The following is a 16,091-nucleotide window of genomic DNA, read 5'->3' on the forward strand; positions in this document are numbered from 1 at the left end:
CCGACCTTGCGTGTGGATTTAATTTGCATGGCTCTGTGAAAACGCTAAAAAAAAAAAAACAATCTTCAGGTAAGAAATTAATATTGGACCAAATCTATATTTGATAAGTGTATGTTTGATAACTTGTATTAGAATACTTGGAGGTTTCTTATAGTTTAAGTGTGAGTCATTTCATCAATGCTAATGTTAAGCCATGTGTGCTGGTACAGCTAGCCAAACAATGGCTGACAGGGACGGGGTTACAACCATCCCCCGTGATTACAACTACTCCTACTTCTTCTTTCCTGTATGACAGTGTGTGTGTCTGCACATGTACTTAAAGCTGCATCAGATGAAGTGAGGCAGGGAAAAATCAGCGAGGTCAGTCACCACACAGTACTTCATCTGCCATGTGGCACTGAGCCATGATTGCAAAACCTTTATGAGTTTATGTTGTATGACTTCAGACAAAACACTGTGTGCATGTTTGTTGCTTCCGTAAGTGGCAAACACATTTCCTTGAATTTTATGTTGATGAAGAGCTGCCTCTGTCCTCCTGCTAAAGATTTCCATTCAATATGTTCTATAAAAGTAATCTAGTGTTAGCATCCATACCACTGACACTGTTCATATAGCCATCAGTGATGAGTTGTTGTTGTTTTTGCTGTTGTTGTTGTTGTTGTTCAAAGATGCTTTAGTGTTGGCACATGCACAATAAGCTTGCATTGATACATATTTTGTTGTGACAATTTACCCCAGATTGTGTTACAACCTGCCCCAGTAGTGGCAAGAAAGAAATAAAGAAAGAAGGTGTTGACAAGTAAAAGGTGTCAAATGTCCAGTGTGTAAGATCTAATGGAGAGACTGCAGATTGAAACAGAATTCCTCCACTCAACTCTCCCTGTCCCTAAGCACATTAGTTTCTGAACACAGGATGTTGTTTGTCAATTCAAGCTGCTGTAGGAACATAGCATCACGAGATGGCAGCCACCGTAAAGCAAGGCCCTGGTCTAAAGTAGGCCTAAATATAGAATGGTTTATTCTAAGGTTTCAAAAACATTTCATTTCTGATAATAAACCCAACACACCACAATATCACACGCAGGACCTCTAAGGCTGCAAGCAGTGTTGAACGGGCTTGGGAAATTGGGCAAGGAAGATCACATTTCCTCCGTCTCTGCCATTAATCTGTGTCACAGTGTTACCACTGAAAATAAATAGTTAAATTCTTTAAACATTTAAATAATGTGTATATATATATATATATATATATATATATATATATATATATATATATATATATAAAAACAATAGGCTAGGGCCCTGATAATCAGATATTGTCATACACACTGGGTGTCTTTGGTAGGATAGTTTTAGAGGTGTTCATCAGGGGAGTCATTTAGAAAAGTTATGTTGTGTATAAAAGCATTTACCATCTAGGATAATAAAAATCCATCAAGTGTTCAAGTTTATTATCTTTTGGATTAACTTAAAAAAATGAACTGCCCGACAGGTAGTTTAAGTCTGTGATGCTTGGTGGTGAAGGTTCACCCCCGTTGTGTCAGCTGTGTTTGTTCATGCGTGAGGTAACAACCTTCACCACATTCCTCTCCACCAGCTCCATAATGTAAACACCAAGTCAGCTTCACGGGCAGCGTGGAAGCAGCTTGCTCAGTCAAAGTCGCGATTATAATTTCCTTTTTAAAGGCATTCTGTAACGTGTGATTCTGTCATATTGAAATGTTGGACAGAAACTGTTGTGTTGTTGTGTATATCTCCTCCGGGCTTTCGTCTCATGCTGATTTATTTCACATGCTGCTGTTGTTGCTGCACGGTTAAACACGCATCACTTTGGGAACCTGAGAGTACGATGCCTGCTTTGGCCCCTTGGAGGCAGCAAAATCCCTAAAGATTCAGCAAAATCTTCAAAGCCCAACCGATAACAGATTTGTGTATTGCCCAGAAGTTAGCATAACACTGAAGTAGACATGTGGCAATTTTAATATTTGTCCCTTTTACAAATTAGTAAATATAACACAACACAGAAGCCCTTTGTTTTGTTTACGATATGTTTTGTTGACTATAAAAATAATAAGAATAACAAGAAGTCATATTTTATTAGACGTGTAAATTTAACATTTAGTGCCCTCTATAGGAACTTCTGTGACACCACAACCAAAACCCAGCAATGACATTAACAGAATATTAACAAAACAATGCAATAATTCATTATTCAATCTTTACACATAATGCTGTTGTATCACCACTGTTAACTAGCCGTTAAATGAATGGGGGTTGTATGTATATAGCACGCTATTAAACTTGTAATCTGCACATTATGTCATGCTCCTCTTCTATATGGTTATTCTTGTTAAATGAATGAGTCTGGACTCTATAAAATAAATTAATTGCAATGTTTTCCTATGACTGAGCCACTGAATGGACGGAGAAAGCGTGCGGCTCATAGTGTGTAGAACATGTGTAATCATAGTGTAACTGATGTGCCATATTAATCCCAGCCGTAGCCTTTGTCACATACATAAACGCCTTGCTCCTCCCAGAGGATCAGTGTATAGCAGCTGTCTTTGCGATGATTCCCCTCTCCCCCCCCCCACACCACCCCACCATCTCTGTGCTGATGCCCTTCCCACCTGACCTTCATAATTCCTTAGTAATTGCTAGTGTGAATGCAGTTGCATACTCTGCATCAGTGCGAACCACTCGGTGGATGTGCCGGCACAACATTACCATTTAAAGAACATTAAATTCATATGAGAGTAAAAACCTGCTCTGCTTCTATCGGCAGCTGCTTACACTCACTATAAAACACCATTTAGACGACAGCATATTTTCTGTGTAGTCACACTTTGATTCATTGGTCTGTTGACAGAGAAAGCGTCATTTCAATGTACGGATTTTATGGACTAAATGAAGAATAAAAAAAATAGATTCATCAGAGATCACTGTGTGTGGTCATTTAAACGAATAGATGTAAAAACATATGTAAGAGTCAATAAATATCTTGGGTGCACAAAATATGTATCGATACCTCGTGCATGTAAGCGTCTTATACCTACATGAATTAAAATTAAAACCCTCTTTGTACATGTTTAAAGGTCAAGTGTAAAACATAATGGAAGGTTTTACTGGCTGAAATAGATTATACTACCCATAAGTTATATATGTACAGTATTTAGGGGCTTTGCTTTGACAGCAGCCAGAATGGACGTGTGTTTATGGTTTTCCAAGTGAAGGTGAATGGCTTTTCCCACATAAAAGAAAAGAAAATAGCAGAAAGATTGGGACAGTGGAAGCTTGTGGAATGTTGTGATAGTTTTTATTTCCTTTCGAGTCTGTGCAGCCAATGGCTTCATTTTAGAAAGGAGTGACAGCGAAAACTCCAGGTTACAGTCAACTACTACCAGTGATGTTATCATGTAGTGACCACGGCCTGCATTATTCTTCTACATGACTACCACCTTTGCTGCAAAAGCTCAGTTACTTTTGTTTTTTTGTTCTTTTGAGTCATAGATGGGAGAAGCCCATTTGCTCTTCTGTGATGTCTCCACCTGTGAAAACATACTCTCTTACTAGACTGGCTGCAAATACATATTCATAATAAACATAATACATATATATACAACTACACTATTCTAATATATAGATAGCTCCCTTTTATAAAAGAAAATCTATACTGATGCAAATTACCCTTTGCATCATTATTTACTGAACACATTAAACACTTATTATTTATTATTGGTTGATGTTTCTCTGGGTTCTCCGGTTTCCTTATAGTCCAAATACATGCAGATTTGAGGATTAGGCAAACTGGACACTCTAAATTGACCATACAAGTGTGAGATTGGATGGTTGTTTGTCTCTATGTGGCCCTGTGATGGACTGGGGACCTGTCCAGGCTGTGGACAGGTCACACAGGACACAGGATAAAACGGTAGAAGATGGATGTATGGATGGATTATTGGTTGATGAGTCAAATCTACACATGTAGATTCCTTGGACCACCAGGAGATTCTGCACGTCTGCTATTCCATATCATCCCTCTGTACGCCTTGAGTGACATATGGCACATTCACATTCTGCTCTCCGTGTGTGAAGTAGTTTCTCCACAGCAAATGAAACACCACACGGTCTCTTGTCTGTGGAGAAAATGAAATTTCTTGGAAATGTTCCATGGGTTATTCTGTCTCTCACAGATTATAATTACAGATTATTTACTGTGTGTCACAAACTGTAGCACAGTCTTTTGATTTTGGCCATCCAAAAATACACAAATATAACAACATGTATATCCTAATCCTAAATTGATTTTAGGATGAAGGAATAGTTAAGACTCAGTGACCACCAGCTTGAAATGGCTGCTACAAAAAAACAAGGCTACCTGCAGAAAATAAGGGAATCACTGCTGGACAGTAAAGGCAGAAACAGAGAAGTATTTCCTCCTCCACTGGGGAAACAATCCTCCTCATGTAGAGCCTCTTTCTATAAAGAAATTACAAAGCAAATACCAGACTTTCTAAAATGGATCCCTCTAAAAATGCATTATATAATTGGTAAATGCTTTGGCAAAAACATAATTGTTTTAAATCCAATAAAGCTACATTGCATTTAATTTGATTCAATCTTCACACTTGGCACTAATGTCTTTTTGTCCAATTTAGGTAAGCAAAGTTTACTTTTTATAGTACTTTCAAATATACAAAATACATTAACACATATTGAAATAACAATTGGAAAAAAAAGATTAAACAATCAACAGGGATTAAATGTGTCAATGAATAGTTAAAAGCAAAATTTTGAAATGAATGTGGCAGTTAATGAGTAGCTTGTGAGATGAGGATAAAATATAAAATGGATTAAATATTATAAAATGAACCGGAGAGTCAGACCATACAAAGTCTAGCCTTGTTTCTAATACACTGCATTCAGGCCAGAGGCAGCCAACACTGTTGGGTGTGAAGATGTTAGCTGTCCAACCAATAAATTGTATAATGTGATGAATCCAGAAGATAAATGCAGGCCTCCAACAGCTGAATAAAAAGGGGGTGTTCATTCACATCGTGTCTACTGACAGACACAATATAGCTGGCTAAAATTCTCGCCAACATCACCCACCAGCAACTTTGATGCATTGAAGCACATCACCGAGGAGAAAGTTGGAAATGATAATAATAAAGAGTCTCTAATCCTTGTCAGATTACAGAAAGAGGACCCACCCCACCACCCATATTTTATTGAGGAATGCAGTGTGTTTCGTTAGCTGCATCTCTCAGCAGTGCTGTAACACATTCACTTTTTCATCTGTGTGCCACTTCCACTGGATCCTTGGAGTACTTTTTTTTTTTTTTCCCTTCAGAGCGTTGGCTTGCATCAAATCTTCAGTGAGAACGCAAGTGTCATCTCACAAAAGGCCACCATATAAAAGGTTGCTACAGAAACGGTGACAGCAGCAGCTGTAATGCCACATCCCGTATGTCCCCCTAGATGAAAGAGCGACAGACTGAAGTGGCTGAAGTGTGAGCGGCAGACACAGATAAAGCAAAGCTGGGGCCAACCAGTGAATTGGAGAGCACACGTGGGATTGTGTGTTATACCTGCAAGCTCACAGCTTGTGATTCAGTTTGAATGCACTCAGATCAATGTTCAGGGTTAAGAAGGAAACATCTCCTTTTTTACAAATCTAAAGTCACTGTCTGAGAGAGGACATTCCTGAATGCCCCTAATGGTGGAGTTCAGTTCAGTTCAGTTCAGTTCAGTTTTACTATTCTCACACTGATGGTCTGCATTGAGTTTATAAAATTCTCTCCAGGACATTAAAGCTGATATTTAAGTCACTGTTCCTGAAAATAAATAAAATAAATAAATCCATTTTCCGGCCACACATTGATTGTGGTTGCCTTTCAATGACATCATCGGTTTTAGAATGGCCAGTGCAAACCATCTACAGCATGACATGCTAAGAATGAGTGAGGAAATATTCGGTAATGGGTGTGTTTTTGGTTTTCTGCGTTTCATTGTATGTGTTTGTCACTAACGGATCATGACTACTCATTGCTGTTTGCTGCATATTCTATCAGCCCGAAGCTCAAACACACGGGGGAACCAAACGAGACAACAAATCCCATGATTTCAGGCTACTTCCCAACTTCATCAAACTAGGGCTTTTGATGTTGTCTACTGTGTGTTCAAAGACTTTTTGGGGGGGTGGGGGATTCAGAAGGTTTCAAGGCCAGTTACCCCCCCAACACGAGTGACCACGTTGGCAATCGTGTGGTGCCACAGAGAGGCTGTCGATCCTGTATTTAGTGAGTATAGCAAATCTTTACGTGTGTAAAAAAAGGTTTGTTACTGTCGTAGTTCTTGTTGCCAGTTAGTCGGTGGCACAGTGAGTGAGTCTGTCCTTAGAGCACCACGGTTGATTATTAAAGGCAGCATTTCTCTTCAGATTACATAAGCAAAGTGGCATTCAAATTTACATTCTCAGCTCGCAGCACTAACAAAAAGGAAAAAAAAACAAACCAACAAATGATGTGCTCAGTGAGATCAGGGATACTTTTCCTCCATTTTCAAAATGCAAATCCATCGCATTCAGTGCTGCATGTGAGGTTGGCTATTGATTATTCAGCCACTATTAGTCATCATTAGCAATGCCATGGATAATAGCAGGCTTTGGATAATTATCTGCTTCTTTGTCTGCCTGACACAGGTCTATGTTTCCTGAGCCTTTCTTGGAGCTCGCTGCTGAAATCCATCAACTGCCACATTACAGAGTTTTATTTCTCCATGTCCGGTTACAACATCCGTGCTCTCCATTGTCTGCCTCTGACTCAGGTTAGTCCACCTTTTCTGTTGATTCTTCTCCCAAAACAGATTTATATTTAGCCGTTACAAATATTTACATGGTCACTGGTCAAAGGATGACTGGAGCTCTGAATCTGAATCCAAACTGTGCCTGTATGTCACAGCCAAACTGCTGCTACTTGTCTGCTTTGCACAGCTCCAGGTCCTTCCACAGCACCATGGACAGCGCCAAGCCTCAGTCGCTGTCCTTTCCACAAGCCAACACACTGTACGATTACATCTGACAATTTATCATGATTCATCAAATGATTAATTTATTAATAACACAGGTTATGAGGCTGGGTTGGCTGCAGGGAGGCAGCAGGCTTGAGTTTAGTCTCCAAGCTTGTCTGTTGCATAGCAACTGTAATACACTATGTGCATGCTGATTGGAGGAACTGTTTCTTTGTAAACCTGTGCTTTATGAAAACTTTTGTGTCTGTTGCAAAATTGACATTTGTAGTTTTGTTTTTGTTTTTTTTAAAGAGAAGCAGCAGTTATTCTTATTGGGTGTTACATGGCATCCAGTGAGTTTCATTACTGCCTCTTCCTTCTCTTTTCCTCAGCAATAGCTCATTTCAGGGTGTGATATGTTGTGATTATATCACCGCTTGGGGTGTGTGAACAGTGATGTTTCGTGCTAATATGTAATTATAATGCTTATGCTATACCGTGTACAGTATGTTCTACTATGCTTTCATAAAAGCAGAACTCCAGGGTTTATCCCTGGTTTATTCAGAGCACCTGAAACATCACAGAAGAAAACTCCTCTCTTCAATTCTTTTGTTAGCCAGTACTAACTAGTGCATTCCCTCAGATCCACAGAGAGCGGCTGAGCTGTTTTATGATGGAGTGCTATTTATTATTGAACAGAATCTCATTGGTTGTGACTACAGTGAGAATAGTTGCATGGAGCTAATCTAGCTCTTTCGGCACCTGCCGCCGATTGAGACAGTCCACAACTTTGATTGTTTTGATGACGGTTAAGGCATTCACTTTTAATGAGTGTGGCAAATTGAGTGTTGAGGACTTGAGTGTTGTGTTGAAACTTGCATTTTCCTTGTATTTGAAGGTTCAGTGTGTAAGAGTTGGTGACATCTAATTATGAGACTCCATTCATTCTACGTTCACTCTTTCAGATATTTTCCTTTTTGTTGGTTTATGCATTGGGTTTACATGGGTGGAGCAGCTCCTCTTCATTTGCGTTGGCTTCTACTTCAAAGCAGGAAACGCACATTGATTCATGGTGGCACATTGAGGCTGCGCTGGGACAGGACAAATTCTCAAATCCAGTATTAGGCAAATATTTGACAAAATAAGATGGGTGAGTGGGAAAAACCAGCTTGAGAAGCAAAAATTATTTATAAATAAAATCATAGAATTGTTTTAAATTGTATTGTAAAATGTATTACATTATTAAAAATAAATAAAAACACTGTGCTACCAAAGTGAAACAGGGCATGTAAAATGATGAAATGGAATAATACTCAACTTGACCATGACAGATGATGTAAAAATGCAATGCACCAACTAAGAATTAAAACTGAAACAGAATAACAGATAAACTAAAAGACTAACTGTCCCTCAGAGCCAGACAAACATGCTTGATGTTTGTAATAAATGTTTTATATTGAGACATAAATTGGCCAAGATATACCATCAAATTAAGGAAACATGTTGAATTGAAACACTGACTTCAATAATAATGATGGTGCAGCCAGTATATTCATTTGTGGGAGACAACCCCCATTTATGTTTTGCCCTGTTGCTCCACCCCCTGCCTGCACCAAATAATCTAGCTTTTAGTACTTCGACACATGGGATGCCAGCAGAGTGAGCAGAAATACTGAACAATACTGGACAGCAAAAAGCCTTGAATTGTCTCGTAAAGAATAAAGACAAAGGTCTGCAGTGGAGATGAGTTATAATATAGACTGCTGAAAACCAGAGAGGAACAGCAACAATCTCCACCTGTCCTTCACTAAAATGAACCAATAGGTTCAATGTTTATGAAAAATAAAACACATGGTGGGGCAGTTCTGTTTGTACATGAACACTGTGTAATGCCAGGAATTAGTGCAGCATCTTATTTCCGTGTTTTCTGCAAATCTGGCAACCACACCCCTGGCATGTTTACACACGGGATTGTTACTGCATCATTTTAGTTTGTGTTGTGTCTATTTAAATGTGAGCAGCTAAGAAAACTGACAATACAACATCAATACAGTTACCTCTTTTAGGTATGTGTTGCCTCCTGCTAAAAAAAGAAACTACTCACTTTAATAGAGCAGCTTTGAAACAATATTATTTTCCTGCCAAATGTGTGATCACCACAATCTCCTGAGTGAGACAAATGAGTGAGGTAGAACTTTGCTGTAAAGTTTTCGAGAAACCAAATAATGCTCATCTGTCAGTGACACACTTGCATGATACACGAGTATACATTATATTAGACCTCCAGTGTGCATGTGTAACAGTTTAATGTATTTGTCTAGTGACTGTAGATAAGCCAAATGGTAGTGCAATTTGATTATCTTGCTTCTTTCATCTCGTGTACAAAAGATGAATGTCTTTAACATCACAATATGGGGGTAATGTGAAACAAAAAGAGACTTTGCTGAGTGATTTTCCTCCTGTTATCAGATGCATGATAATAAAACTACTTGGGCTTAAATCTCTACAATACCAACGGGACTGCCACAAGTTTGTTTTTTTTGTTTTTGTTTTTTAAATGCTTCATTATCTGCAGTTAAATATATCTACAGTGCCTTTAAACCACACTTCTGAGACCCACGTAATGAGAGGGAGGAGAGATAAATGTGACACTTCAAAGCGTTAAGACGCAGTTTAGTGAAATAACTCTTTGCAGTTTTGTAAACATCTTTCCGCTGTGAAATATGTAAATGAATCAAAGCAAGTGGCTCTTTCATCAAAATGACACTGAAATAGCTGATAGAGGGATTAGGGGTACAGCCAGATGTTGCATACTAAACATTGCATTTTCTCATAAAATGTAGATTTCTTTTAAAGCAATAGATAACTGCAGCTCGCTCTGAGTGGATTTACCGTCGATATCTGGGTGTTCAGTTCTTTTATTCCCAGAGGGGAATTTTGATTGTGTGATGCTGAGCCACGAGCTACGTTTATCTGATTTAATCAAAGACATTGACTGCCGGTCATGCAGCGCTCATACATTCTCATTATTCAGAGTTTCCAAAAAAAAAGAGGCACTGCCATGAAACTGCTGCTGCAGTTCTCCATCATCGCGGTATGTAGAGGTGAGTCCAGCTTGCAGTAAATAACAAACTCTGACTGAAAACTCCACATAAATAAAAGATCACACACTCCTGTTATGTCTATTATTACATTTACTCCACACATCACAGCTTAGACTATTTCCGATGGCCCTCGGGGATAATATCTTCTTCAGTCTCATTTCTCTGCGCTGTGAACTGGGTCGGCTTTACATCAAGGTTTGTGTTGCCCTATTCTCCACCGTTCGAGAAAAGGTTGCCGCCACGAGTGGAAGCAGAAAATTACATCTACTATCGATATTGTTGTGGAGATCGCCGAACGTCATTTAGTTCCTGGCATTCTGAAAAATCATTCAAAATCAGAAGTATCTTTAATGTGGTTTAATTTTCAAGTGCAAAATCTGTAGCCAGTAGTATATTTATTTTTTATGCCTTTGGTCAGTGATTCGGTTACTACTAATGCCTAATTATTTGACTGATGTGTAGCCAACTCGCTGATTTGGTAGATGTCAATATTGTGGCACACAACCAGGTAGGTTTTCTTGTGCAGTTCATGGAGTTCATGGAGTTCACGGTGCACAGTAGTAGTGAAAGTAAGGCTCGGATTTACTTCCACAAAAGTTTGTTCTTCTGATAAAAAAGGCTTCAGACAAGGAGAGAGGTCAGATACTGGTCTGGGATTCAGTCATATGTAACTTGAGGCATTTATTATGTTCCGTATCTTTTTCATTGGTGGCAAGAATAAGAATGATAGTCCAGTGCTATCAGTTGTCACACTCACAATCTAGTGGCACTCAAGTATTGCATTATGGACCTTTAATCTTATAACTATACGTACAGGACACCGCAATGACACCATGGTTGGAAACCCCCTTAAATGAGCCCAATACCAGCCTCAGGTTTGCATCAGGTCTCTTGAAATGAAGTGCATATGACGTTAACAACTAAAAACGTTCAGATAGGATTCACTTTGCTCATACTTTGGATGTGTTGAGGTCTGACCAAGTTAGGTCAGACCTCACTTTCCTCTGCAGCTACCTACAGTGTTTGCAGATCTATGACTCATTTGCATCACAGACACTCAGACAGGGCCACTGTGTTTAGTCATTGCACACACAAGGACAAACCAAAATGTGCCTGTGACCAAATCTGTGTTTGGTTATTTTGGGTCACACCCAAGAATGGCAGTCGTGTTCCGACAAACCTGCATCATATTGATATAGAACAAACAATGCAAGGTTTGGGAACATTTAAGCGAGTTGGTTACTTATTTTCTTTTAGTCTCATGCTCAAATCTATTCAGAAAATGCACCTGTAATTGCTTCACATTTTCATTTGTTTGGTTCAATATGCAAAGGCAGTGGGAAAACATGCAGCACCACAGTGTTAATCCTTCCTCTCTCTCTGTAATGTGCTGATTTGTTTTGAATCCCCAATAAGCATCGTACGATGCACGACTCCTCTGTAATGGGATCCATTCAGGTGAATTGACTAAAGCCACATCAATCAAGGTATGTGCTCAGAGATGAAGGTGTTTACTTGCGGTCACATACACTCAGACTCATTCTTTCACTATTCTGTCTCTCGTGTGTCTTAAACACTCACCATAGGGATGTAAGTCAAGTAATGTAATCGAAGGCAAACGTTCACAAATTAAATCCCAAACAGCCTGAAGGCTCACCGATGCCTGTTGTATGTGTGGAGCGCGATACTGTACGTCCGTTTTAAATTCTGTAATCGCCACTGCCCACAAGAGTGTGTCCGTTATGTCTTTGTTCTGCAGCACACCGACTCGAGAGCAGCACAGAGTCCAGTATTTCTAACAACAAATGCAGCAAGAGTGATAAAATATATTGTTATATTGAAAATATGTTGTTTATATGAATACGAATAACTGGGATAAAATGGGTTATGTTTTCCTTTTATTTTCTACTTTACCTTTTCCTTTTACTTTCCTGTCATCTTGGTAGACCCTACATGGATGAATGCAAGCACGCGTCCAGTTTTATCCCAGGGTTGACCTAGAACCTGCTAAAGGGATCTTGTCGGACCCGGTGAAGCCTTATAATCCACCGGGAGTCACTGGAAAGAGTGCCAGGAGAGAGGGAGAGAGAAAAGAGACTTCCCTAAAGGAGACAGCATTGTGATAAAACTACAGGGTCAGGTCAAAGTGAGAGAACCCTGGAAACCACCCTGAACCTATTTCTTCTGCATTATCTGCTGATACTAAAAATCTCAAGCTGGGATGTGTGTTGCTTTTCCTGCTGAGAGTGAGGCTGAAAGGTAGCGCCTGGATCAATAATTTAACAGCTGAGCAAGTGTGACTTGTGATCCATTAGGAGGATTGTGGGTGAGAGCGGGTGATGTGTTAATCGGCAGATTTGTGAATGGGCCGTCTTTGAACAGTCAACCTCATGAAGAAGACGCTGTGTGTGTGATACATGCATCGATTTAAAAATGCTGGTCACAGTATGCTGATATCATAGCGCTAAAAGGGCAAGTGAGCTTCACTCCTGACCACATTCACCACCTAACATTCACCATTTTGTATAGTTGCTAAACATTTAACTGAGCTGAGGATGATGGAAATTACAATGATGTGTCTGTGATGGTATTAAAGCATAAAACACAGAAGGAGACAAACTGAAAATGTGATCAAAGTAGGGCTGAACTATTAATTGAAATTTTAACGAAATCGCAAGATGGCCTATATGGCAATTTTCAAATCGCAGGAGGGCACAATATTTGAGCCAAAATGTGTGTCAAAATATCATTTTAGATCAATTAAATAAACATCGTATTCTACAGACTGAAGAGAACATGTCACTTAGATCACTTAAAACTAATGGCCAGGTTTTTTACAAGAAATGGGTATTGTATTTTCATTAGATTATTTGTTTACTTTCAAAAAGTGCAAATGATTACAGCAACAATTATAAAGTGCAGGGAGGGATTATATTACATGTAGGTGGGACTGGTTTCACAAAAGCAACTAAAGTAAGATGCTGCCACAGTGTTCTATATAAAGTTCAACATTTCAGATAATGTGCATTTTTACTGAAAATGTTCAAATGTTTTTGCATCAAGTTAATGGAACCAGTTTTGGTTTTTTTTCCAGCTATACATTTATTATTTATTTATTTATATTTTTATATAAATTCATAAATGTATGTTTTTATTCCTGCCTGCAAGCACTCAGCCCACAGTGAAGTCAAGAGGCAGATGGTTCACTTCTGCATTAGGCCACTTATATTACTGAATTGAGGCAAAAATGCTGATGCAGTGACCCCATTGACCACTGCTGAATGACAGATCCTGATAGAGGACTGTTACCTGGGAATACAGAGAGTGTAACATGGCATAACATTAGCAGCTACTGCCTCACAAAATGAGGTCGCTGTGCACATAATGAGTAAAAACAAACAAACAAAAAAAAACAATAGGCAAAAACAGCAGCAGTAAAAAAAAATAATAATAATTATAAATAAATTAAAAAGCCAGTTACAGTCTACAGTCTGTGCTTTGATGACTGCTGTATAATTGTTTCCACTTCTGCCACAACATTAAAGTTAGATGATGGTTAAGTTGATGTGCACCTCAAGTAGAATGTATTCAAATGGGAAAAACAATAGTGATTGTTAAACCTTCTAATTTCATGATGCAGAGGTAATGAAAGTTGTAATGTTTCAGCAGCAATTATAGTTATTAAACATAAGACAGTAAATCTAAATACGGCAGCTGTGTAAAAAAAAATATCCTTGATATGAAAAAGGTCATAGATCAAGATATATATGGAGCTTTCTGATCATGGAGCATTCGGTTAGTCATAACAAATAGCATAAGAGGAGGATGTTTTCTTTCTTTCATGTACCATGCACCATTAACTAATTATGAGGTATTCTTTTTTTTTTAATGTAAAGTGGAAGATATTCATATTCAGATCAATAACTAATAAATGAAACACTGGTAAAAACATGTGCCTCTCTCTAAAAGAAGATACTTGCAGAATGAACTGTATACTATGTCCCACTGTAACAGGTCCGTGTTCTTTGTTTAACACTGTTAGGAGAGTGTATTTCCATGTGTGAATAAAATATAGGCCACACATAACCTAAAGCATAACAGTAATGTTGAAGACCAAAAGAAAAAAACAAACCCGAGCGCTGTGGTATCTTGTATCTAGACAGCGCAATGTCTTAAAGGGACAAGTCACAATTTCAACTGTTACACCATGTCAAATGAATTTAGTGTGTTTCCATGCTTATATTTAATTAGCATATTAGCAATAAACCCACATTACAGCCGAGGCCGATGGAAATGCTATTAATTCTGCAAATCATAATATGCATATTGAGAGAAAATGAGAGCGATTGCTGCTGTTGTAATTATCGTGCTGCTGATCAGTGTGTCATTAAAAACGAAAGCCGCGAACTCGTGGATGAGCACTGATGGCATCAGGACACTAATTGACACTACAAGCCGTTGCTCGTGACGATAAATGGTTGTTTTTCATTACGCGACTGCCATTTCATATACAAAAGTGAAAAATGTAATAACTCCAACGTTTTACATCTGACAACTCATGCTGTCTAGCCTCAGCAGGAAATCCACTTCACTAGAGCAGGCCTTGTTTTTCCAGTTTCACTCTGACCACTTATCAAACTCAGAAGTCTGTCCTGATTGACAGCTGTATACAGAATGCTACCACATGCAGCTGTTCCACTCAGCATGCACTAACAGGAGCAGTGGTAGAACATGTCATGGCCCAGATCCCCGACATCTGTGCAATTGCTGCACCTCTGTATCTTTTTTTCCGGAGCTTTGTCCTTTGGATTGTTGGGACAAAGACCATGCATTCCATTTACAGGCTTTGTTCATCTCCCACCTCAACCACTGCAACGCCCTGCTAACAGACCTCCTGACCTGTGCTGTCAAACCGCTGTGGTGTGATCTATCTGTCTAGTGTTCTTTCCAAGACTTTGTCTATGTGGCTTATTCCTCTTTTGTAAGTCGTTTTGGATAAAAGCACCTGCTAAATGCTTGAATGTAAATGTAAATTTCCACTTGCACATATATGACCAAGGTTCCATTCATCCCACAGTCTACGTATTTGATCTACTTTCCATTCCATTGGCGGCGATTTCTTGGCAGGAGTTTGACCCTATTTGAATGTCCTTGCATTCTTTAAACTGAGGGGTGGTGGTGTACATGTTTTATTACCGGTGGACCTCCTCACATAAACCCAAACAAACGGTCCGTGGTAATCTTCTAATTTGTTCAAATTTTTCAAAACCGAAATGCATCAACAACTGGGCTGGAAAGTGTTGTGCCACAGGGAGCAAGCCATAAGGATCATCATTAAAATTGTGTGCAGTACTCACAAACAGTGTACATTGACTTAGAGATCTTGTATACTTGTGTCCCTGAGAGGGTTCTTGCAAATCTTGGTTCAACCAGGACATCTTTGTGTGGAATTGATGTTTTCTATGGGTCTGCAAAGGTTTTCTCACGGTCCGAAAACATGCAGATTGGGGTTGTTTATTGGTGATTCTAAATTGGCTGTGAATATGACTGAATGTGAATGGTTGTTTGTCTCTGTAAGTCGGAGATCAATATCGCCGATTGAGATTGGTCCCAGTTCCCCCTGTGGCCAAGATTTGTAGTAGATTGGGGCTGGATGGATTATCATCTGATGAAGCTCAGTGAAAAAACAGTAGATTATGACTCCATGTGTCTCACAAGTGTCTTGACCTTTTACAAATCTTTAGGCCAAAAGTGAATTAACAATGATGTTAGGTTAATATATTAATTCAGTATTTTAAAATAGGAATTAGATAACCCTAACCTTACACTTCATAAGTTACAGACAGGCAGAAATCATCCAGTGCTGCTTAGAAGTCCTCATAAACATTCACAGATTCATACTGTGTCAGCAAACAGACAATAAAGATAGTACAATTTCTGTTTTGTTCATTAATAGGCTCCATTTAAGCGAATGAA

This window comes from Solea senegalensis, linkage group LG4, assembly GCF_019176455.1.
Source record: "Solea senegalensis isolate Sse05_10M linkage group LG4, IFAPA_SoseM_1, whole genome shotgun sequence".
Taxonomy (NCBI): Eukaryota; Metazoa; Chordata; class Actinopteri; order Pleuronectiformes; family Soleidae; genus Solea; species Solea senegalensis.